Consider the following 25,550-nt stretch of genomic DNA (forward strand, 5'->3'; position numbering starts at 1 on the left):
CCTCTCTACTGTGTATCTTTTTAAGATGAATGTCCTGGGTAATACTGTTTGCAGCTTACAGGTTTGTTTTGGAGTTACGATTCAGTGTTTAGAGTCCTCTAGTGACATCTACAAATAGCAAATATATTTCATCTCATAAAGCTGCCTCAGCTTGGAAAAAAGTAAAAAATGGTTTTATGGCAAAGAAATATCTTCCCCAGTATAACACCTCAACAACCTGTGCAACTTTCAGTGAAGTTAAGGGAGTTTTCACATGGAAAGATTTTCTTCCTTAAATAAAATAAACTGCTTAAGCTGAAGATTGATTAAACTCACATAATAAAATTTATGTGAAGGGGAAAATGGGCTGGTTTTCTTAAGGTATCTGTCTACAAATTCACTTGTCTGTGATTTGGTTTTTATGTTGGTTTTTTAAATTTTTTTTTTTTTTTAATTTCCCTAAAGAGTTTTACACTTCTAAGTGTAAGAGATATATTGCTGTGCTGTCCTCAGGAGACTGAAGCTCCTGTGTCCTTTGCTTCCTGTGACTTTGCTACAGCTCATTACTTTCCTAAATGGCAACAGGAGCACCATTATGAAAGTCATAACACAGACAGTTATCTCCTCAATGGTACTTAAAATCAAATCTTTCCTACCTAGTGAAAGATGAGTTACTATGCTTTGGCTCCTTAAGTGATGGAATGATGGAAGGATTGGTTTTTTTCTCTGTTTGTTGCTGTTGTACATTGATGTGTAAGGATAAAGAATGAATACTGAAGCACAATACACTACTGAAAGCTCCAGTGCCCATTTCTCTGGCTTTTCACAGCCTGACAGAAAAGCAGAAGGTGTGTGCAGCAAACAGTGCAAGGAGTTTGTCTCAATTCCAAACATCTGCTTTCAAAGCAAGAGAAAAAAAAAAAAAAAGCAGAATGCAATTGTCTTCCATTTAAAAGCCAAGGTGAGATTCTGCGTGGTTTATCCTTTTTTATTCCCCTCTGTGCTGTGTCTGTGGTACTGCCAGCATGTCCTGTGGTACAAGGGCTTGGTCTTTCCTAAGAGGAACTGACCATCCTTGCTTTTTAGTGGCAGCAGTTCTCCAGGTGGTTTCAAGTCACAGGACAATCTGCTCCTGCTTCCAAAATCCCCTCTGAAATTTCATCTCCTTCCTACAGTTAAACTCTCTCTTGTGCTTTTGTAAAAGCTTTGGGCATCGTTTTCCTTTATCCCGTCAATTCCCAGAAATGGCCGTGACATGATGAAAATCACTGACTCCCCAGGGGTACTCTGCTCTAGCAATCTGACATGTGGGGTGTTAAAATGTTAAAGGGAGAGAATTCAGACAGATTTTGGGTCTTGTGCCAGGTTTTCACGACAATGGTAGAAATTCCTTTGTGATAACATTGATATCACAGGCACAGCTGTTCTGCAGTTGGTCAGTGATGAAATATAGATAGTCATTTTCTTAGTGAAGACAGGCTTTACTTCTATTTTTATCCTAGGTTACCACCATTATTTATGGGCAATAAAATCTGTTCTAGTAAATGGTGTTAAAAAAAAAAAAGTACTTTCCATCCTTTTTCTGCTTTCCTTCCTTCCTTTCCTTACAAACAAGGTAAATGCCACTGAAGTGATGTGAGAAAAGCATTTTGGAATGTGTGTGGATTTGTTGTGTTTTATTTTCCATCCAGGAATTCAACATGACACAATGGAAAGTGGGATTTGACATCTCCAAGATAAACTATTAGACAGTCTATAAAGTGCTGCACTCATCTTTATAAGATAAATAGTGTGTAAGGCCAGAATAGCCGGGACACAGTGGATTTGATAACAAGGAGCATTGTTATCTTCAGTGCAAGCATCAGCAGAGATTACAGTGGTCTGTTGTGGTGGCCCTGGGGGAATCTCACAAGGCCTTGCAGTAGGCAGTGTACAATTTGTTTTCATTCTTTTCTCAGAAAAATACTGGTTTGATGCTTGGAAAGCATGACCCTGTTTAAATTGTGCTGACTCTCCTCATTCTGCTTTGAGCCACATGGGAGAAGAGGTGTGAGCACAAGCAGTTGGAAAAGTTGAAAAGGTGCTGATGGAGGAGGGATAAATTGGTGACTGACAATGAGCAAACAGTTTGTTCTGAAGAGCCAACACTCTCTGGGCCTTGTGCTCAGGATTCAGAATCCTCAGTCGGTGTCTCCGGTATTCGCTCCTAGAAGATCAGTAGCTTTTTTCCCAGTTGTTTTACTAGATCTCACCGATGGGATCTGGTCTGAGCTGCCCTTATATCATATTATGGAAATCTTCTCAGGCTTAGCCTGTGTGTGCCATGGCTCAGAAGGAAAACCCAGCTATGCTTGGAGGCTGCAGCAATTGCTCAGAGCTCTTTTTGGACATCTCAAGTTGAAGATGTGACCTCAGTCCCATGGGTATCTTTTCTTGTGTAGCAGTCATTTCCACCTCCTGCTTTTCTGTTAGGCTGGGAGAAAGTTCCAAAATAGGCATTTCAGTTTTTGGCAGTGTTTGCTGCCTAAGCACTTACTCTTCATTCCCCTACAGAGATAGGGTGCTGTGTGGGATTCTGTGGTGTGTGTAAAACTGAAATAATTTGTTCCTCTAGTGCTTTGCAAGACAGGTTGAAAACTCCGACACAGAGCAAACGTGTTTCCTTGTTCTGAAGCTGGCTGATGAGGCAGAACTTTCTCATATTGGTGTAGGAGATTTAACTTTTTCTGTTTCAGAAGATGGACAAGGCAGTCCCATGCAAAGGACGTTGCAGAATCTTGCTTTCCTGATATTCCTAAAACTGAATCTCATTTGGATAATAAGAGCTAGTCCACAAACAAGCTACTGGATTCAATATAAGGGTAACTGTGTAAGGCTTTGGGGGTCTAGTTAATACAGGAGTTGATCAAATATCCCTGTAATAAACAGAAGTCTGAAAAACCTTTTATAATTATTTCAGTAGCTTTCTTGAAAGATGCATGGTACTTTACCTGTTTGTTTCCCACAAGCTGTCCATACTCTGTGCTCCTGGTTTCTGAAAACAGAACGTGGTTAGACTTTGATGATTCAAGGTAGATACAGGATTGTTTTGATTAGTTAGAGATCAAGGCAGCTGTCCTAGAAGGAGGGAACTGCACTTGTATAGTACCAGAAACAGTGTTTTTATCTTGTCATTTGCTTGAATAGTATGGGGCTGACACCTCTCTCTCTACAGAAACTGGCTTTTCTGTTTCACTTTAATGAGATAATTGCAAAAAAAAAAAAAAAAATCCAGATGAAAGGAACAGTCTGTTATATAAATTGACCCATATTGCAACCCAGGTGCAAGTTCCAGGCAAGTCAGAGGACATGCTCAGCATCCAGCGGTTCTCCCCAAGTTTATTCTGAGAAGCACGTATCACCCAGTGCTGAAGCCTGCTCTGGACTGATAAAGGTTGTCTGCATGTGGGAGTCAGCTACTGTTCAACTGGAATAACAGTGTGCAGAGTGGTATCTTCCTCACACTGACTCTGCATGGCCTGTCACAGGCTGTGTGCCCTAAGGCTGCTGTTCAAATTAAGTAAGTTGCTTCCAAATTAAGAAAGTTGCTTCCTTCTAATACACACTTCTGTGTGATGTGATTGCAGAGCAGCCAGTGTGCTGCTAATTCACATCTTACTGGGTCTGGACTCTCGTGTTGACCTGCCCCAAGTATTTAAATTTTAAGGTCTTGGTCAATTACTTCTTCAAGTGCAAGAGACATGGTGTCAGTGCACTGTGCTGTGATGCAGAGTGCTCAGCAGCTGCATACCAGAGTAGAACTCTGAAGTGAATGTAGTATTTTCCCTGATTTTAGTGCAAGATCCAACTCTGTGCTGGTATTCCTGTGTTTAGTTGTATCACAGTAACACCTAAAAAATCCTGGAATTTTGGCCTCACTGTGCTCTTACTGCTAAGATCTAAGGATAGCTTAGGGAAGACCAATAAAAGTGAGAAGGGAGGCTTGGAGTCAGGTTTGATTTATGAGGAAGAATGAAAGGCTTTGAGTGTGCATAGCTTGTTAGAGTTTGACAAAGAAGAAGACATGACTATAAATACTTCAAAAGTTTTATTCAAAAAGCAGCAGAGGATTTGCTTGATGTTTAGGACATTCCAAAGTTTAGGACAGCAGCTCGGGAGACCTGGGGTTAATTCCATGACATATGTCCTTAAGGCAAGTCAATTCTGTTTACATCCTAGCAAATTCCTAAGGGCACCCAACTACCTCTGCTTTGTCTACATCACTGAGTATTTGTCAGCTGATTGAAAAACACCTAATTTAGACAATTAACTTGATAAATACCTTTGCTGGGCTAGAACTTGGCCTCTACCTGCCTCAGTCGTATGTGTAAATGGGTAAAATTGCCATTTATCATAGAAAAAGTGTGAGAATTATAGGTTTGGAAAGTATGAATGTTCAGATATTGTAATAATGCAAGTACAATGAGTGAAAAAGCTAATTAAGATGGGATTTATTTCACTTGTCTGAAGTGTGAGATGGTCACCTAATCTTCCTCTCTTTTTCTGTACAGGATGAGGTGCTCCCAGGGGCAAAGCAGTATCTGAGCCAGGGGATGAATTAACTTGGCAGTGCCTGTCTCCACCCTCTCTGGAGGGAGCCAAGACAGTGCCTGAATTTTAGATGGTTGGAATTAGGCAAGATGAATGTTAAGAATATAAGGATCAAATAAAATCAACTCAGCTTGATTTTAAGGGGGAAAGATGTCTTTACTGAATGTGTTCGCTGAAATGTTCTTTTAAAACAATTATATAAACCTCCTCAAATAACTTGTGTTTTCTTCCTTTTATTTCTTGTAAAACATTCAGGAAATCTTTTATTAATATGTAACTACACAAAAGAGCTCCTATTTCTCCTGTTTCCTTAAATCAGTCCTTACAGACTAGCAACATCCCAGGAAGTGCTACTGTGCTATGTACTATTAAAGATGTTGTATTATGTACAGCCCACATGTCCCATGTTACCTAAACACTACACTTGGAAATCCAGACCTTCATAACTAAATGGGAGCTGAGCTCTTTTGGCAACCTACTTCTGATGGCTCCTCCTTTCATACAACAGCCTAAGTGGTTGGAGATACTGTGTTAGCTCTGGGTGGTTGCTGTCTCCTTGAAAAGGACTGATTCTCAAAAGAAATGCAGTTATGGACATGGTGAATTCAAAGAAAAAAAAGTGTGGAAATTAAAGTTACTCAGAGAAGAGTTACAAAAACTTTGAGAGCTCCTGTGGGCGCTGCTGGAGGTCCATGTGTAAAGCAGCTGTAGGATGCTGGGGATCTGTGGGGAAGGTTAGGCCATACAGATTCATGAGGAAGACCAGGATGACCTATCTGAGGTCTCTGCTGACCCATTCAGTGGCACAAGTTCTCACTTCAAAGAAAGAGGAGCTTAATTAGGTTATCCTGTTGTTGGTGTGACTCAGTGTCAGAGTCCTTCCTGCCTTGTACTATCCCTTTCATTATTACCCTGCAGTGACTTTGTGAGTAGTTTACCCCTTCTGATTTGCACTCTTGAAAGAAGAGGGCTGCTGTCAGGCTTTGTCCCTCTTGTTTTGATAGCTCCCACCTCCAGCCTCTCCAGAGCTCACCTTCACAGAGCTGGAATCTGATTTCCCTCACAAGTGCTGGTCACTTCCCTACTTGCCTGGCTCTGCAGGGAGCAGGAGAGTCCCTCTGCTATTCAGCCCTTGTCCTTTGGCTCATCTGTTGATGAAGAGACAGGGATATTTGAGCAATCAGTCACTTCAGGGACAGGGACCTGGTGTCAGAGAGCCTGTGGATTTCCAATATGGTACTGGATTAGACTTACATGTGGCAATGTCGAAAATATGCTCAATTCGGAAGTGTTTGCAGGAATTTATGTTTATTGTTTTTGCTTGACCTTGCAGACCCAACACTATTGCTTTGGAAATCAGAGCTGAACAGTCCTAAGAACTTAGATGGACATTCAGAGTTTGCTCAGAGGACCTGAACACAGTGGGGATTTTACCTGTGTGTAAAGCAGTTGTGACTCTGATCAGGAGGTGAAATAAGTACTCCCTGATTTAAGAAATGCATTTGGGTCTCAAGACTATGAGCATAAAAGCCCATCTTCAACCAAAGTGAGACTTTTTGAGTTAGGTGGGAGGTGCACCCATTGCTGGTTCCCTGGACAGCCTGGGCTTGAATTAAGATTTGTGTTCCTGGACACAATAAGGACTCTTGGCTGTTCTTGCTGCAGACAATGTGTAAAGGAATAAAGACACAGATTATGTGAATTGCACTGAGATCAGCTGCCTTCTGTGCTCCCTTGACACCCCATAGTCATTATCCTCCTGTGGGTCACTCCAAACCTGTGATTTCACATCACCCACTCCGTGCCCTGATTGAGTGGGCAGTGAAAGATGTTTTCAAGTACCCAGAGCCTCAGACATACAGAGGACGAGTCTGTATATGAGTGTCTGTCCACAGGTCACTGCAGGTTGTAAAACGTGATACCAAGGACAGGGAGAAAACAGACAACAGTGACAGCAACTGTACATTGCCTATATATTGCCAAGTAGCTGTTGTGCTCTGCCTGCCACTCTTACTAACAACTGTCTCACTTTTTCCTCCCTCTGACTGTTTTCTCCATCTGGTCTCACTCAGTATGTATTTAGACTACAGGCTGCAAGGAAGAGAGGCCCTTGCATCCTGCTTGATAGTATGTGCAGTATTATGGGGTCCTGCCCTGGCTGGGGCCTCCAGGCACTGTCCCAGTGTAAATAATACATAAAAATAGATCAGCAGTGTAACATCGATCAAAAAGACCATACAGAGACTTAACAGTGCTTTAGTATCAAATTGCTCTACTGTCAGCCATAGTTTACCTGCACTAACTTGCTGTTGTTTACTGAATTAAATGACAGATCCTACAAAGCCTTGCATCTATGGGCAGTGTGCAGGGAGCTTGGGGGAACGCTGTAATTGCTAAAATCAGGAAGTGGGCCAAAGATGATCTACAAGTATGTGGAAGAACGCATCTTTTGTGATGTTCAGGATTTTATCATTTTTATTTTGTAGGCTTTCCAAGATTTAATAGCAAAAAAGCAACCAAAAATTTGGAAGTGAAGAAGTCAGACCAGATTTCAGCTGCATCAATAACTGCAATAGCCTGAACATTTGCAGAAATTTCTTCTCTTGTGACACAGCACCAACTGCTCCTGTTGCACCAGGTGAGATTACATTCAGCAAAATAACTAAGTGCTGCAGAAAGCTTTTGATTTGTTCAAATGCAATACACAATGAAAGTAGGTATTATTATCACCTGCTAAAGTTAATCTGCACTCAAAGTTAGACTATTTGCTACGTATAAAGAGCATGAGTTGAAACTGATGAAAGAAATTAGCAAGTATGTTAACAGAGACCAAAGGTGTACCTCAGAAATGAGTTAGGACTATTTTTATTCAGTTTGGAGTCATGAAGGTGCAGTGATTTGCTCTTGCACAGTTAGAGGTAATCACTAGTTCCTCACAATCAGTTTGTTGGGATTGCAGAGGGGGGTTTGGAAGGAGGAAATGGGCAAGTCCATGGCCACTGAGGATATGTTTCTTGTGAGAGCAAAGCACTGGACCTGTAGCACCAATTCTCAGATGCTTTTCGAGAGAAATTGAGAGCATTTTCAAACTGTTGATCCACTTACATTTGAAAGATAATTTTGTATAAGTCCTTTTCTATTTAAAGCATCCCTGGAGGTGCAAGTGCCAAGAACTGTGCAAGTGAGACTCCTAATTCTTTCTGCATCAGACAAACTGGTGGCTCCCAATTTAAGTTTCTGCATACTAAACAAAGTCCTTCTGTTCTGCAGAAGTCTTTATAAATACGTGTAGGGAGGCTGAGTCTTTGGTTTCCACAGATCCAAATAAACCCATGAAAAAGTTTCTGCCATTGCTTTCAGGAAGAGTTAGGCGAGTAGCAAGAAAAGAGGTAAGAAGTTGTGCAGTTTCCATTCATATCATTCACACTCACACATTGGGAAAAGAATTCCCAGCTCATGAGTGGGCTCAAAATTAGAAGAGAAACATCCCCAAGGTTTCTAGAATAGAAAAAAGAAAAGAAGCTGCAGAAGGTCAACTCTAAAAAATTATTAAAAAAACCCCCAACAGCTGGTTGGCAGAAGGGCTGTTCTTTGACACAAAATACTTCCTGAAATTCTTCCAAGATCCATACTGATCATTTTTTTGTTTTAGTTTTTCTTTCACATGAATTGATTAAAAATTAAAAATTAGGAGTCTCATCTGAATATGACAAGGGATTCTGGCAATAATTTTGCTAGTTTCTCAACTGATCAGTTATTAACCCCTTCTTCTGAGCATGCGGTGGAAGACAACAAGAGACTCATGACACACCTTGCTTTCTAACCCTGCCATCTTAAAAGGTTATTTTCCATTTCCACACTCCTTTTTCCATAAGCCTTCTGTCCTCAGTCCTGCAGATCCATTTCCAGCAGGCACAGCAGCACTGAATGTCAGGTGTTTATAATAAATAAGCCAGTGCTGACTGCAGCTGAGACAGACTCCATGAATGGGTCCCCTGGCAAAGGGAAGAGGTGGTGACATGTGGCATGAGGGCTGTGACAAGCACTGGAGAACAGTAGTGTCCCCCTGTCACAGTCCTGTCTGCATGGCTTTTATGTCCTCTCTTTTGAGGCTGGTAGCTCGTGGGAGGTGAGCTAAGCACGGCTGTGAGGAAGTTGGTGAACTGCTGCTGTAAAACCAGCAGCACCTTGTAGGACGACACTTGTGTGCACTGTAGTGGATATCAGCTCTCTGCTGTTTCATTCCAGTTTTGTCAAAGCTTTTCTGAAAATGGCTTCAGTGAGTATAAAAAAACAGCATATATTTTAGCCCAGCACTGTTAAAAAAAAACAAAAAAACAAAACAAAACAAAAAAAACCCAGTTAAATTTCTAAAGAGTTCACCTGTAATTTATCTGTCCACACACTAATAAAACCTAGAACCCTTTTCCTTTTTTTATTTCTACCTGATGGCTGTGTTAGCCTTATTCTGATGTGTATTGACACTGTTGGAATATTTTGCAAGGTTTTGCCACGTCTTGTATTTTCCACAGGAATTACACAATGAAAGGCAGTATTTTTTAAGTGCCAGAACTTGATGGGATGTTTTTCTGGCTCTGTCACTGGCTGATGGCTTTAGTGGCACATTTCCCTTGTGGGTGTAGGGACTCTGACGGCGATCACCCGGGAGACAGATGCGTTACATCTGTATTTGCAAGTTAAACAAGCTCAGAAGACTGTGTTGGCCTGCACTGGCCTTTGGTGTTTGTTAGTGTGTTCACTGGACTGGTTTTTGCTCTTGTCAGCTAGCACATTTCCAACCTGCCTGATTGTAAGCTGTGGGGGATGCGAGGGCTCCCAGGAGACAATATATGGATGAGACCACTTGGTTTTGAAGGGAATGAGTGCTTAGCTGTATAGACAGAAGCTTTTCCAGGCTGCTTTGTCTCAGAGTCTGCAAATAGTGTCTGGCACATTTTATTTATTGCTCCAAACTTAGACTTGGGGTCTGGAAGCTCAAGTCTGAGCAGCTCTAGGGGTGACTGTAACCATATTCATGTAATTACACAGACTTTTCCTCCACCCATCTTCTATTTGTTTTATCTTCCTAGATGTAAGCTCATCAGGGAAGGTATTGATACTTGCTCTTTATTTGTAGAGTATTTAGTACCATGTGGTCCTGACCTGCAGAGATTTCAGTTCAAATAACAGCAGTTGAATCTGCTCTTGCCTGTTTGCTTTCAGCTTGGAAAGTTTTCCCTGGCTATAGTGTACTGTTAAGGAAGGAACAAAAGATAGCCTCTTAAGAACTGTAAAACCTGCCTCACTTTAGTCCTGGTTCTTTAATTTTGTAGGCTTATGTCAGACCCTTAAGGTTAAAAATGTTTCTTTTCTTGTCTTGGCTTGAAGAGCAAATGGAATGTTTCAAAGGAAAAAAAAAAAAAGAGTCCATACGAGGCAGGCCAGAGTGATGCAGCCTTGCCTGTTTTTCTTGATCTGAAACACTGTATTAGCTGGAGCACAAAATGGTCTGGCCACCTCAGTTTCCATCCCATTTTTGGATGGAAAGTTGCTTGCCAAACAAGAGCAGAAGCAATCATTTACTTCTGAAAGGGAAGGTTTTTGCTCATTTTCTTTGCAGCATAACATTTTCTTGGTTAGACTTTTCTTCATCTCTTCCTTGTCCATGAACGCCCCCAAAGCAGCAGAGTAAATAATTTTGGCTTACAATGAACAAGTCTGTGAGATGATAATGAGAAGTGGTGAATAAACTTTCCCTGTCTTACACGGGGCAGACTTGAACTCTGCTGAAGGGGCCACATGCAGCAAGGTCAGGAGTGTGATGAAGTATAAGTTTGGAAGGGGAATCTGCTGGAAAGATAGAATAACCCACTGAGTGATAAGTGCTGACAGACTGGCACCCTGGTGTTTGAAGTGCTTTTCCTTGCAGGAGAAGTATGTCTCTGATCCTGTTGTGTTATGGCCAGGCTCAGTCTGTTTTGAAAGCCTATACTTTCTTCACATGGAGACTCAGAAAGATTCAGGCCGAATGTGTTTAACAGAACCCTGAATTTTGGGCCATGGTTAGCCAAATTTTATAAGTTTGATATGGCTTTCCCAAAAGGTATTTATAACAACAATCATAAGCATATGTCAGTACATTTACTTTATTATTATATGTTTACAATAATGTTTTTCTAATACTTCACCATTAAGTAACTGTGTTTAGTGTACTAGTTCACAGAGAATAAATGTATTAAGTTATGATTTCAAAGGAATGATAAAACAATAACACTGGGGAAGTTCAGTCATCTTAACAAATTGGGAGCATTATTCAATCTGTCCAGGCAGGCTCTTGCATGGTTCCTGTTCTTCTCTCTTTCTTTCCTGTGGGTTTAGCTTGAGAATGCTCCCAGTATGGCCACACAGGGAGACAAACTGAAATATGTGAGTGAGACCCAGGGTGGGAGGCAGAAGATTAAGTGAAATGTCCTGGGACCTTCCAGGAGAAAGCTGCTCTGCTCTTTACCCAAACCTCAGTGACAGAAGTAGTATCACAAGCTAGTCAGATGGTTTGACTAATATAAGCTTTAAAAAAACAGTAGTGATATGTTTTCAGTTCCTTGAATCAGTTTATTTCAGTTACATTTGCAAATGCATGTATATAAAAAGAACAGAATTACAAATTTTGTAAATGAAAAAGGTTGGGAGAAAGAAAAAGTGAGATTTTTCTTTTTTTTACCTTCAGTTTTTAATCTAGCAGTGGGGCATGTTCCCCACCGCATTTCCTGTATATCCAGGACAGCAATATTCTGCCACTTCTTGAGAAGACTTCTGGTACCTAACATGGCAATTCTGTTGTCTAGTCTGATTCTTTGACAGCTATTGCTCAGAGCACTTGGATGCTTTGGAAGACAAGAGTAGGCAGGGGTGGAACCCTCAATAGTATACAGGACTAATCAAGCTTCTTTTAACTACTTGAACACAGAGGGTATATCTATATAGATAATTGAGCAAAACTGTTACTATTTTTCAATCGTAGTAATAATAACAAATCACTAGACATGTAGATCTGTGATGTTTCAGTGGTTTTCAGCCATTCTCCCCTCCACTGGAAACAATGAGATATAACTTACAAGTGCTTTCATTATCAGCATCCCAAAAGATCACTGTCTGCACTTCCATCCCTTCACACTCTGTAATGTATATGCACTAGACTGCACTTCTGGATCATGCAATCATGAAAGTCAGAAAGCATGTGATCCTCAGGACTCCTGAGTTGTTCCTGCAGAGGGTGGACATTGATGGAGAAAGACACCAAGGAAGAAGAAATATTGTCTTGTTATTTTTAGATGAGCTGAGTTAAACATTGCCTTTATTTTTTCTCTGCTTCACAGTTCTTACTGTAAGAGGCAGGATCACTTTGTTTTCCACCACATTCATTCCAGCTGAAATTTTTGCAGCTTTTCAGTTCTTGGCCATGTAATCTTCTCAATTCATTTGTGATGAAATGCCTATTGTGCAAACAGACGTTTTTGTTCATTTCCTCTCAAGTGAGAATACCACTACAGGAAGGAGATGTACACACCTAACATCACTGACATACTTTTCTGATGTAGTAGCAGGAGGATAAGAACCTATTACACAATTATTGGAGGGATTCTTTACCTCCTACAGCAGAGGACCATGCTCAGATGAGGTGTTTGTAATTGTTCAGCAAAGGGTATTGTGTTGTAAGGAAGTAACTACACGGAGTTTTGCAACTGGAGAAACAAAAGAAATTGTTATAGTAATGTTTTTGTTGACTTTGGAAGCATTTATGTGGTCTGGGTAGTGAAATATACAAAGAAGTGTCAGCATGGACCTACATTTTCCTGCTGTATAGAATCTGAACTTTAAATAGAGTAACGAGAAGACGCTGCGCAGCTCAGGTTGGCAGTTTCACTTTGCAGTGGTTACTGTTCCTCTCTGCTGGTAAGTGTGTAGCTTCAAGTCATCAGGCTGCTACCTTCTGTTTTTCAGGTACTTGAATTGAGTGGAGGTGAGCCTGAGCCTTTATGATATTATCAAATAATTTTACACTCAAGTAACTAAAGGCAAACTCTACTTTGATTCAAATTATCTGAATGAATGTGCTCGCTAATTGTCCTATCAGAAGAATTTACAACTGGAACTAAGACAAGAAGTCAAGTATTTGTGTACTAGTGACCACAAATGTCACCAGTATTAAAGGGTCATGATGGTCACGATCCTTTTCTACCTAATTTAGTGCAGCTTCAGTGAAATCAGTTGACACGCACCAACATGAACCTTATTGATTCCTCTGCATTACTCTCATAAGGCTCCATAGTGCAGATTTGTTATGAATAGTTACTGTAAATCACTTCCACTTTCATTAAAAATGTGAAGGTATTCACAAAGTTAATTGCTGTGAAAAGAAGAAGGAAAATGAGAATGAGTACTTAGATAATTGCTGTTCGCAGCTGTAAGCTTTTCTAAAGTATTGAACATTGTTATTGAGGCAAAATAATTGCATTTTCATTTTATCATGTTTAGAAATGGCGTGGTCTCAAGAGGCTTGAAAACCTTTAAAGAAACTGAACTTGGGCAATATTATTACCATAGGTAATAGTATTTGTACCAGTTAATATATATGATCTAAGTAGACATCTCTCTTGGAGAAGATAAATTAGTCTTCATTTTTAATGTCATGTGTGGGTCTTCAGAATTTATCTAAATTAGATTCAGTACAAAGCTTTCATGTTTACTTCTGCAACTCATTTGCTCGTGAGAATCAATTTACCTGATGGACACCTCTCATGTGATGCCACAGCTCTGTGCCTTTGTAGAGATCCAGTTCATCTTTGTGAAAACAGAGTGAGGCTGTCAGTGTGCAGTTGTTTAAAAAAAGCTCCATGCTTCACCGATGTGGTGGGTAAGATCATAGTTTACAGATCTACACGGGATTTTAGAAGGAATTCATAGGGATTCCTATGGGGCTTGACCTTGGTGACAGTGTTATTGACATAACTAATTTTCTTCTCTGTTGCACAATGGAAATATAAAATGCAGCCTTACTAAATAGTCTTTATTGAGGCTAAATAGTCATTGTTGAGTTGTACAGCTGTTACTACTACTTACAATTTTTTTTTAGATTTAAATGTCATTTATTGACAAAATTCCCATTAGGGTAATTTTCTGTGCAAAGAAATGAAACAACTATCATCATGTGCAATTAAGAAATATTTCTAATAGGAGATTATGGAATAAATTCCCTACTTTTGCTTGATGAGGAGTGTGAAAAGCGAAAAAGTAATATGGGGGAAATTCTGTTTTTTGTTCAGACACTTCTGCTTTCACAATTGATACAAAAATTATAAAAAACTTTATAGAAACTGGAAACTACAATGTGGTTTTGCATTGGGGCTCTATATTTTCTCTGAATTACACAGCACAAATTTAGGCACCATTTAAACAACAAATAGATTGCTAGTTAGTGACACTGGTTTTGTTTTTCTATTTTTGTGATTCTGAAGAATCACTAACTATTATGGACATTATTTTGCAACAAACTTTGCAGGTCTCTAATTGATCCCTATTTTGCTGACTTCTTCCTTTTGCACCAAAAAAAAAAGAGTCATGGTCTTGCATTAAAAAAAAAAAAGAAAAAAATAAAAAAATGCATATCAGATTCTGTTGGCTTAGTGAATTGAATGTGTTCCCAGAGATATGTCTGAGAATCTATCTTGTTGTACAGTGATAGTTTGTAATTAAACCTCTTGTTCCCTGGAGGGCCCTAGATTTGGCTTCCGAAGAGTGAAAATGCAACGTGATAGATGTGTCGCTTTTTTTCACTACAGATGAATGGAACAAATGTCCAGATTTGCCTAAATTACTGCCCACATGTAGTCTTTAAAAATGAAAAAAAAAAAAATCAAAACAAAACAAAAAACCTGGCAGCTTGTTTATTTGAAGGAATCCTGCCAGTATTTTGAAACTACATAAATGCAAGAACAAATGGTTCTTTAATTATTTTAAAGCACTAGTGTTGTATTTATTGGCCTATTGTTTGTGCTAAATTCAGCTGTTTTCATGATGTTTAGTCTTCTTAATACAAAACATAAATATGCAGTTAATATCCTGAGGATTTTTAAAATAGATGTTGCCTTGTCAGATGTCTTTCAGAACTGACTTTGTTTTGACAGTTGTGTCAGACTGTCTTTTGTTTGGGTATTGTTCCTTAGTCAGTTCACACAGGGTAATCACCTCAGCTATTTGCAACTCTAATAAACCTATTTTACCAAGCCCAAAGTGTTAGTCCCTTCCCCTCCTTTTGCAGGTGCTTCTTGCAGGGATGGTCTGCAAAGTCCAGCCCAGCAGGGCAGAACAGGGCTGTCAGGTGGGTAAATCAAGATGCACAGCTTGGCTGATGGGGTCACTTCTTGTTTTTGGAGACACGTTAGCTCAGTACCTCAGTCACGCATGAGCTCCCAGCCTTGGCTGTGGCTGATGGCACGTCTCTGTCAGAAAGGCAGTGCTGCCTTTTGGTCCCCCTCAGAAAGCTCTGCTTTTATTTTGAATGCTCTAATTTATGGAATTAGTGCAATAGCATTTTATGGGCAACATCCTGCCTGGAACCATATGTTGGACAAAGCTGAGCTAGAAGATACACTCTGGGTCGGGGTTAGTCTGACACACAGGAAAGAAGAGAAGGGTTATTGCAGAGTTTCGAAATTTTCTGTCCTCCAACTTGGAAATGAGGCTGGGCCAGATCCCAGTGAATGTACCCCTCGGTTCATTACTTGTTCCTAGACTAGGCAGTTCGAGAGTTCAGTTGACTTTTTTGGTTGTTCTTTTGCCTTTTTTTTTTTTCTCTGTCTTTGAGTATACCAGCGAGTCATACCTAGCTGCCTCACTTTCTAAATTCAACATCACTTTAGAATTAGGTGCTTAACATGAGCACAGATGTTTTGGTTCTCCTGTGACTGAGTTTGATAGTGTCCTTGGATAAGGCAGTCTGCCAGCTGCAGGTATGCCTATTCCCATTCAACTTTGGCTGTTTAGATAATGAATAATTTCATAATCTATGTGTTCCTCCAGTTTTGAAGAAGACCCATCCCAATTTCCATGTTATCCCCATCTTAGTCTTGCAGCAGCCCAGCTGGACACAGCTGAACACAGATGCAGTGATGGTTTGGGGCAACTCTTGCAGAAACAGGTGCTGGCCTCATTTGTTCAGGGGCCATCATCCTGCCTTGGTGTCACCTGCCCTTCATGTCCCTGTTGTCAGCTCCAGCCATTGCCCAGACCAGGGCGCTTCCACAGCAGCGTCACCCAGTCCCTGTCCTTGCTGCCTTCCTCTCCCTGTGCTCGTGACAGATGACAGCATTGTTTCCTACCCTGCTTTCTGGGATTTCTGGCCCTGCTTCCTGTCCCAGAGTTTGGCAATTCCCCTTGCACAGCATGCTGAACTCTCCATGACCAGCTCGAGGGGTTTCTCAGCTGCGGCGTCCTGTGGCACGGCACAAGAATCTGCCTCCAATTAGCTCGGGAGCGCAGCTCCAGACACATGGGTTTGGTTGAGTAAATGCTATTTGTTTGGTGGGTAATGATGTTTTTCTAAGCTTATGCTTTATTCATAGCATGAGTGACATTTCTGCAAGAGGTAGTGATGTGTCTCTGGGTCTTAGTTCTGTTCTGGTTTTGGAAAATACACTTCAAACAGCTATAGCAGTACACATTAGATAACCGGCGTATGAGTAAAATTACAGTAATAACCAGGGGCTTATGAATTAAATTAAATAAATATAGACACTAGGTTTTAAAAACAACAGGGCTTTACTATGATGAAAGGAATAATTTCGATTCAAGGGTGGAATAGATCTTGTTTTTGAATTTAATTATATGTTACAGTTTTGCAATTATCATTGTTGGATTACTCATGGGATTAAAATGCACACCTTTTAAAATGAAAGGTAGAAATATAGCTTTTTAAACATTTCATTTCAAGATCATTAGGTACATTATTACCTCAGCTACAAGACAATTTCATATTTGCTCTGATCCTCTTTGATTTCTAACAGATAGGAAACAGCCTTCAGTAGTCTCTCTTCATAGTGTTTCTTTTTCTGTATTCCCATGTCTTGGACTAAATTGCTTCTATTGAAGATCTGCAGTGGCCCAAATGACTATATTTGAGCTCTGAATTTGTTGTATCTCTCTTCCTGTTTTTTCTTTTGGCCTGTTTTCAGATTAATAATGTGAGACTAGATAAGCTTCATGGAGAAAAAAAAAGTCTATTTCATCATGTTAACCCAATAATACTATCAGGCAGCATCAAACAAAAAAGCTGTGTGTTTCTCCAGAGCCCGGAGACGAATACCTTTTTTGAAACATGGAGATTTATATTCCTGTGGGAATGTAAGTGATATCAAGGGCAGCAGATTTTGAGTGCAGCTGTAGTTACCATTAACAGAGGTAAGTATTTGAAGGAATTTTGATATTTCAGCCATGGTTTATTATCAAGGGTCTCTTGTGTGAAATATGCCAACCAGAACATAGATGACCATTGATTGCTACATTTGGCTTCATTAAAAAAACAAAAAAAAAAAAAAACAAAACAAAAAAAAAAGAGGAAGAAAGCTACTTAAATGCATTATGTTTTTAATATTTAAGAAGTAAGTTCATAGTAACCTGGAAACTCATACTCAGGTGCTGTGAATCACAAGAGTTTCTTGTGGAAGAAAGCACAACCATCTATACTGTGTATGAATCTGAGTGTGCATGGGTTACTTTTTTGTGAATCATGCATCTTTTCTATCTTTAGATTGTTATTAATAGAACTTTAAAATTCCTTTCACGTTGATAGCCAGAATTTTGGATCAAATACATAGAAAGAAATACAGAAGTGTGGGCATTTCTGAGGTTCTAGTGTTCCCCATATTACCAAGCAGTAGAGTTTATAATCTCTGTATTTTAACTTTCCTTGTCCAGTAATATGGACTAGAAAAATAAGATTTTTATATAGAGTCTAAAAGCATAGAAGATTAATAGTTTGAAGTGCTGCCTTCAGCTTTCACAAATTTCATGGAGAAGTGAAGACTAACATCATTAATGAGGTGTTCAGTAGCTTTGTGTGATTGACCAAAGCAGATTAGATTTTCATTTTCCTCTTTTTTTTTTTTTTTTTTTTTTTTTTTTTTTATAATTTAAGCTGTGCTTTTGCCAAATACCAGTCTCAGAACTTTGCACCCTACATTCTGGCAAGAGGCAGCAGTATAAAAGAGGTGGGAGGAGAGGCTTTAGCAATATATTTTCTCCTTTTGCCATTCTCCCAAGGCAAAACTTGGAGTCTTTCTGAAGCCATTTGCCAGCATTTACGCTTAATCTCCAGCCTGTATTTACATATTAATTTTTTTATTGTATTCAATGGATCATATAAATAAGTCTGCTGTCCAGCCATTATTCATGTAAGATGCAATGCAACCAAATTGTATTTTGATTTTTCTATTGCAAAATCTTGTCCTTTTTAAAAAATTTACCATTATTTTATTTTTCTGAAGGCAGAGTGGATGCAGACAATGTACCTGCCAAAGTCAGAGAGATTGCAGACAGAGTTTCCAGTTTTTAAGTTTCCAGGGCTTTGTGTATTCAGATTCAGGCATTCTAACTTTGAACATGCAGCCATTTAATCTTGCAAAGGCAAAGGTTGTATTGGCATCGAAGAAAATACAGAATTGCACTCTGTAAGCCCATGAAAGAATGTCACTGCATTACAGCAGCCTAACAAGTTATCATACATCAGCTGAAGCATTGTAATTGTCTGTCTATGCACTTGAGCTTGCCCAGAGTGAGGTAAACATCCATATGCTCCAGGGATTACTCATTAAATGAAGCATTATGGTTTAGTACTGAGAAATCTCTGCTGTCCTTCCATTATTTTCTACTTAAATGATAATTTTCTTCTGCATAACAGTAAGTTTTAATTATGTGATTTGCTGTGTGTGTATGTTGGATGTTTTTCAGTTGCTCATGCAGACTGTAGACAAACACATACATGTGTGCACACACAACATTTTCCCCGCTATAATTTGGTATTTCTGGCACTTTGCAATAGTAGGGTCAAAGCCAAACTGTAGCTACCTCTGGAAAATCTTAAAAGTAGCTGTAATTGAAAAAGGCAGTATAACTTTTCTGTTTCAAGACCTAGTGAAGACTTTTTTTCGGAAAATGGAATGCTTTTCATCATTGTTTCAATGTGACTTTTTGATAAAGTCATGGAACTTTTGAATGTGTGTATTTTTTGAAACAATTCTGAAACTCATTAGGCTGTAACAGAAATGCCTTTACATTATCGTGATCCACTGCTAACTTAACTCAAAATTTGACTTTTGATAGATGTAGTAAAAAGAATTAAATGATTCTGAAATTCTGAGTAAGTAAATACAACTAATTTGATCCTCCAGAATAATTACAGTTTATAATACTGAATTGAAAAGTTTATTGTGGTTGTAAAACAAAAGGAACTTTTTGATAGGGCTTACTATTGTAGTTCTGTGAGGTGTAATCCTTTTGGATATTTCCTACCCCTCATGATTCACTCTGTTGCTAATGAAGTTGTGTTCTGACAGGCCTTTAAATTAATGTCTATGCCTGTATGAAGCACAAGTATGGAGTACATAAAGTACAATTGTTTTAAGTATTTATATTTGTCTACTGATGCACTAGAATCTAACAAACTCAAAGGAGGAATCCCTTTCACGAGCTGTAAATTTCAAAAGTTCTGACCTATTGACTTCATGAGAGTAAAAATTCTCCAGTGGGAGTAAGATGTTCATAATGTCTTAACATAAAGTCCAGGAGTCAGGGAAACTCCAGGCTGGAATAAACAAGCAGCTCATCCACTCTGCCATTCTGGCATCAAGGGTGGTAAGACCAGATGTTTCAACGGAAGGCATAAATCTTCAAAATTTTACTGTTCTGTATTGCAAGATGATGTTTCTTACATCACTCACACCTTAAAACCTGAAGATTAATAGAGCTTATAACTCTTATTTCCTCATAGTCAGTGTATAGCACAAATCTTAAAGCACATTTCTTAAATTATTCAGTAATTTTGAAAGCAGATTTTAAAGATACATTATCAACTGGTGCAAAAGTAAAACCCTTCACCTCCATGCTGCCTTTATTAGAGTAAAAGTTGTGAATATGAGAAATCCTGGTCATTTCAGTAAACTAAAAGTGAATTTTACTGCAGTGTGAAAGAGGCAAAGGTCCTTGCCAAGGAGAGACGTGACAGATCTCCCCAGCTGCTGGGTGCTGGGATGCCTTTTCCATCCTACCTACCCGCAGGTACTCACCAGTTCATGTGTGGGAACCCTTCTGCTACCAATCCTGAGCCACCAATTGCTGTGAAACTGAAGGGTTTGTCTTTCACTGATCTCATCTCTGATTTTGCCCCATGTTTGCCAGCCTTGACAAATGTTTACTCTGTTGAATTGAACTTCCTTTGTTCAAAGCCGATCCTGGATTCTCACCAAAGATTTAGTTGTGAAACATTATATCTCATCTTGTGCAGTGACCATAGCAAGATATTTCTCTTTGGCAGCAAACACTCATTAGAACTGATGACTACTATCACCTTCTTGACTTTCTCTTGACCAATTTTCACTTAATTTCCCACTCACTCCGTGAGACAATTATACAAAATAAATAACGAGGTAGCATGTGTAATGCAGCTAATGTTGAAACAGTTGGATGAGCATCAAACTAAATCCGAATTTTCCTTTTTTTATTGCCCAATGGGAGCTACTTTCTGGCTAATGTTATGAAGGTAGTGGTGTATGAGGGGAAATTAATACATTATCACATTGCACTATTGGTATTAGAAGTGGTTCTTCACACATTGGGTAGCAGACATATAAACTTGTTTGCCAGATGGTGTTGCAGATGCAAGAATTTTACAAGGGCTCAGAGGGATACTGGACAAGTACTTGAAAGTGATATCTACTTGGGGGTTGCAAAATAGACAGGCCACAATAGGCTCAGGAAATCTCCTGAGCTGAAAATAGATGGAGAGGAGGGGGAGCACTAAGGGTAGGGAAATATCGTATATAAATGTTCTATATTTATTCTTCTTGCTGTTGAAAAGAGACTACTAGGCTAGATGAGCCTTCAGTTTTGCCATTACAAACATTTTTATATTCTTATTTAAGTAACAAGTTGTTGTGTGAGAGGATTTTTCTGGAACAGGAAATTAATGTTGAAGGTGGAGAAAACCCAGAACTGCTTAAATGTAGAAAATTAGTAATATGTTTTGTGATCCATATTGCTAAGGAAAGAAAAATGAGAGACAACTTTAATGTGGAAAGAATATCAAATGTGATTACTTTCTCAGTTATTGACTGCATAGGTTTGCAGTCTTGCCTTTTCAGCTTTTATATTTCACCTTATATTACTGTCAGGCATAGGTCTTCATTGTTTTGTGGTGACTTCTACTGGTAGTTCACCAGGTACATACGGAAGGCATTTTCTGGTCTAGCTGCCTGTCTCCAACATCCTACATGCTTCTTTCTGTGGCAGAACTTAAGTTCCGTAACTTGCACTACAGTACACATATACTATTGGTAAAGAAAAAAAGGGCTGTAGCACTATGTCTGCTCAAGATATTCTTCTTTTTCAGAAAGCAGATCCTTATGTGGAACAATTAAAAGAGACATGGTCAAGTTATAGTTCCTGGGTCAGTTTAGTGACTCATGATACTGAATTTTTTTATGCATTATTTTAATCTTGTTTTTTTCATTTGTCTCATCCTTTGATGGGGTTGGCCTTGCATGCTGAACTCTTTTCTTTTTATTGCTTTATGGTTTTTAATGTCTACACGAACTCCTCTGAAAAACAAGAGTGTGGTTGAGGTGCCTCTAAAGAAACAGAGATGCCAGGGCTTGAGTGGGCTTTTTGAATTCTCTCACTCTGCATGTCCTGACTACCAGAGCTGGGTTATAACTTGTAAAAGTCACTAGAAACAGCTGACTTTCTTATCATCCATAAAATTTAAATTTGCATCTGGCAGACTTTTTGTTGCCAAAAAAGTTTAGGAAAAAAGTTATGGTTATCATTGTTACTCTTGCTGTTCTTAATTTTATTAGGATTAATGATGATGGTGAAAATTATAACTGTCCTTACTCCCAGAATTGCTCTACTTGATATTAAGAAGACCAAAACTCTGCTTCAGTGGTTTCTTTTGCATATTTTAATGTTTTAATGGATAATATCAGCTACAGACTTTTATCAGCTGTCTGAAGTTACTGCTTGCTGATCATTAGCATGACTACAACCCATGAGTTTATAGATATTCTGAAACCATTCAAGAATAAGTTCTGTGAGAAGGTATTTTTCCAGAAAATCTATCTGTAAGAAAAACTGCTTTTTGCATCCTTCCAGTGTATTAGTGGTGTGAGACAATAGCAATTTCACAGTCATTTTCTTGGTACAAGTTATTAGTCATCTTTGTTCTTTTGAGGAGATATTTTCAGTGGGTTTTTTTTTTTTTTTTTTTTTTTTTTTTTTGGCATAAATGGCACTTCTGTCACCATCTGGCTTAGTCAATTACAGATCTCCAGAATAACAAACCTCACAGTTTGCATGTATGTCTCTGTTTTTCTTGGGGTCCAGAGAAATGTGACTATTCTGCATTTCCTAGAAAGGGAGTTGTGAGACCTCAGCCCTCATTGCACGTTACACAGAAAGAATCTGTAGTGAGCTCTTTCTGTGCCTCAGGAGGAGCACAAAGCAGCTGGAGCGGGACTAAGAGTCCAGACAGCTGAGCTCAGTGGGGATGGAGGATGGTCAGCACTACAGAGAAAATGTTCGATAGCTTGTCAATTCATGACCCTGAGGTCCGAGAGGCTTCCATTCCCTCAGACAAATGCTGATCCCCATTAATATGAATGGTTGAACTTCATTTGACATCAGTCAGTCCAGGGTCTGAGTGCAAGTACATTATTCCCCGTGCCATTAATGCAAGTCACATACCCCAGCTAGGCAGACAAGGGAAATAGAATTTTCAGTAGTCATTGTTGTTTTGCTTTGCAGTACTGTGTGGAGGTGGTCAACTCCTCATGCTTGATTATCTTCAAGATATTTGTTGCATTTTATAAAGTTCATCTGCAAACTTGTGCTTGCTTCTTAGAAGTGGTATGCTGTATCATGTAGCCCATTTGACTGGGTAGAAAGAAGCATGTCGTGTTTAAGATAGTGACACTGATAATTAGATGTTAGTATCTAATTCCACTTCTTTTTTCACTTCAATTCCTCCTAGAATATCTAGTGAGTACATTTAGCATCAGTTTCCCCAGCAGAAATAGTAGGCACACATTTTCTTTACAGTGACTCAATGATGTATGTACTAGTTACTGTATATTTTATGTTGAATGTATGAAAGTTATTATATAAGTTTTGAAAACTACCTTAATAGTGCTTTATTCTTCTCTAGGCACAGGAATTTTGATTTTGTATTGTGATTTAAATAGACAATAACTAAAAATGAAGGCTTTAGTTGCTTAATTGGTTGCCACATATCTTATTTTAGGGGTGGTTACCATTTAGTTTGGTAAAGGATCCGAAGACTCAGATTCCTTTTGAACAGCCAATATCTAGTTTTTCTGGTGATTTATTCATAGCAATTTGACTTTTGCAATTCCTTGTGAGGAAATTGGCCTTCATAGGATCTGTCTATGTAAGGTTGTTGTATAATGCATGCTCATTTGCTTAGTTATATTTGTAAGCTCCAGCTGTGCCCATCACTTGCTAAATCTGTCATTGAAGGATTTTGTTTTAAATTCTGCCTGGCTTTGTTTTCAGATGTCTCTGAATTCCTTCCTGTGTTGAGTCACAGCTGTGAAAAGAGAAATCTCCCTCTTTAATTCAAGGGGTCAGTGGTTTAAAAGCACAGAAGCCTGGTGGGGAACAGCTTAAGGAAGATAGATAGTTAATCATGGTGATCCCAAGGCTTCATAAACTTACACATAGAGGCTCATCTGACAGGCAGAGTCCTGGATATCTTCAAGCCCTGGTTTCTTTGAGGAATAGCTATTTTACCAGGGAGTGGAATCCTCTGTGGAACAAGCACCTGTGATGGGTCTTTGCCACCTGCTCAGCCATGGCTATAGAAACACAACTTAATCTTCTCCACCACATTTCTTTTTCTAGCTAAGCCAGCATGGAGCCCAATTCCTTTCTAGTAGTTTTTTTTCCCCACAATGTTGAGAAATATTTAATGTGGTTACTACAATGTCTTCCACTTCTTGGTGTCACTGGGAGATAATAGACTGGCAGGAAAGAGTTGCTGATTTGGATAGAAAAGAGAGGTCAGGAGGGAACACGCAGATGGTCTTGTGTGCTGGGCGAGCAGAAGTCATTGGCGTGGTTTGGGTGTCAATAATTCATCCATTGGCATTTTTCACCCAACTTCTTCAGACTCCAGTGGGGAAATCTTGGAATAAATCCCCCTCTTGTCTCCGTGCAGGCAAACGCCTTATTTCACATACCATGTTAATAACTTTGACACTCAGCTGTGGGCTTAGTTTTCACGGGATGGGCAAACCAGGACCATGTGGGTGAACTGTACGTGGAAGCTGTGAGATACTGAATTAAGTGATACAGCTAATGCAGTGCCTGCACCTATGCTGTGTGTACTCCACTTGTCCTATGCACACATTGCTATTCTTGATACAGGGGTTTATTATCTGCCTATGAATCAGTTCTTGAATTGCTTCAGCTTTTGGACAGTTTCATAACAGAAAAGTGGTCCTGTTTTCAGTCAGATTTTAATAGTGAAGTAGTTAATTCGTAAGCAGCTCAGGTAGGCATTGCCCTTATCAGAAGAGTCCTTGGAAGATAAGGTCACTAGAGAGTAGAAAAAGTCATTTGATGGCTGTCAGACATCCAAGTTTAAGTGGAAGGGTGTTGGATGTTGAGCAAGACCTTCATTGTGTGATTCAGTTCAGTTATTGATTTGTCCATTAACTGCTAAAGGAAATAGTAGAAAAATTAGGATTGAAGGAGACAAGAGGAAATCATATGATTTTGTTTGTATTTCAAAGGATGGATAACTTCATCTTTGGATTAGATTGCTTAGAGCTATGTCCAGTCAAGCTTCAAATGTCTGCAAAGATGGAGAATCCACAATTTCTCTGAGCTTCTATTCCAGTGTTGACAATCCTTTCATTCCTTGAGGAATGAAACCTCAGAACTCCCTCAAGATTGAGATTGCCTCATCATCTTAGGGGACAAATGACTTAGGGGAAAAGGAAATGAGAAGTGTTTTACATCCTGCCTTTTTAATATTGGTCATCTGGTTATGGAAACTAACTGGTTAACCATCTAAATTTTTCCTTTTTTTCAGTGAAATACTGATTCATCCCTGCACACTGTGTCCTCACTCTGTCCTCACAAGACAAAGGAAAGTTATTGTGATTTTAAACTAAAGTGGAAGTATTTCTGTGTTGAATGGAGGAGGTGATGCCTGAATTCTTGGTTTCTTTTTCAGTATGGCTGTTTCAGATTCCAGGAACTGTCATGATAGCACCCCTCATAAAGCAGCTTAAAAATAGCAAAACAACTATTGCACCAAATATAAAGTGATTCCTGCTGTGTCACAAACAGAAAGATTTTTGAGGCTCTGAATAGATAGCAGCATGTTGTAACCCTTCAAAATGGTAAAATAGATGATCAGAGGACACAGGGCTGTTAAAGCTTTGATGACCTGCTGTCTGAACCCATACTGGCAGTGTGTTTTTCCTTACACAGCTGTGTGAAGTTCTTTATAGAAAATGAAACTGTGATTGCTTGTAATTTTCTGCAGTTTGCACAAGCACTTAAATCACAAATAAAACACTGGAAAAAGTGGTATGTGAGTCATGGATCTCCCTGCGGGAGTTCCAAGTCTGTTGTCCCTGTGGAGAAGGTTGGCTGTGTGACTAGGGGGATGTGGGTACTGGTCC

The 25,550-nt window shown here is 39.3% G+C and overlaps 1 protein-coding gene across 4 annotated transcripts in view; it reads left to right on the top strand.

The window, feature by feature from the left end:
• SEMA3D (semaphorin 3D) overlaps positions 1 to 25,550 on the top strand; it is a 132,972-nt gene that overhangs the window by 7,348 nt on the left and 100,074 nt on the right. Inside the window, exon 2 of one of the 4 annotated variants that reach the window (XM_068189553.1) lies at positions 7,056 to 7,207. The exons of the other annotated variants lie outside the window; for them this stretch is intronic. The gene's annotated coding sequence lies outside the window, so the exon portion shown is untranslated. The remainder of the gene's footprint in view (positions 1 to 7,055; positions 7,208 to 25,550) is intronic. 4 annotated transcript variants of the gene reach the window in all.

Source organism: Anomalospiza imberbis, chromosome 5, assembly GCF_031753505.1.
Source record: "Anomalospiza imberbis isolate Cuckoo-Finch-1a 21T00152 chromosome 5, ASM3175350v1, whole genome shotgun sequence".
Taxonomy (NCBI): Eukaryota; Metazoa; Chordata; class Aves; order Passeriformes; family Viduidae; genus Anomalospiza; species Anomalospiza imberbis.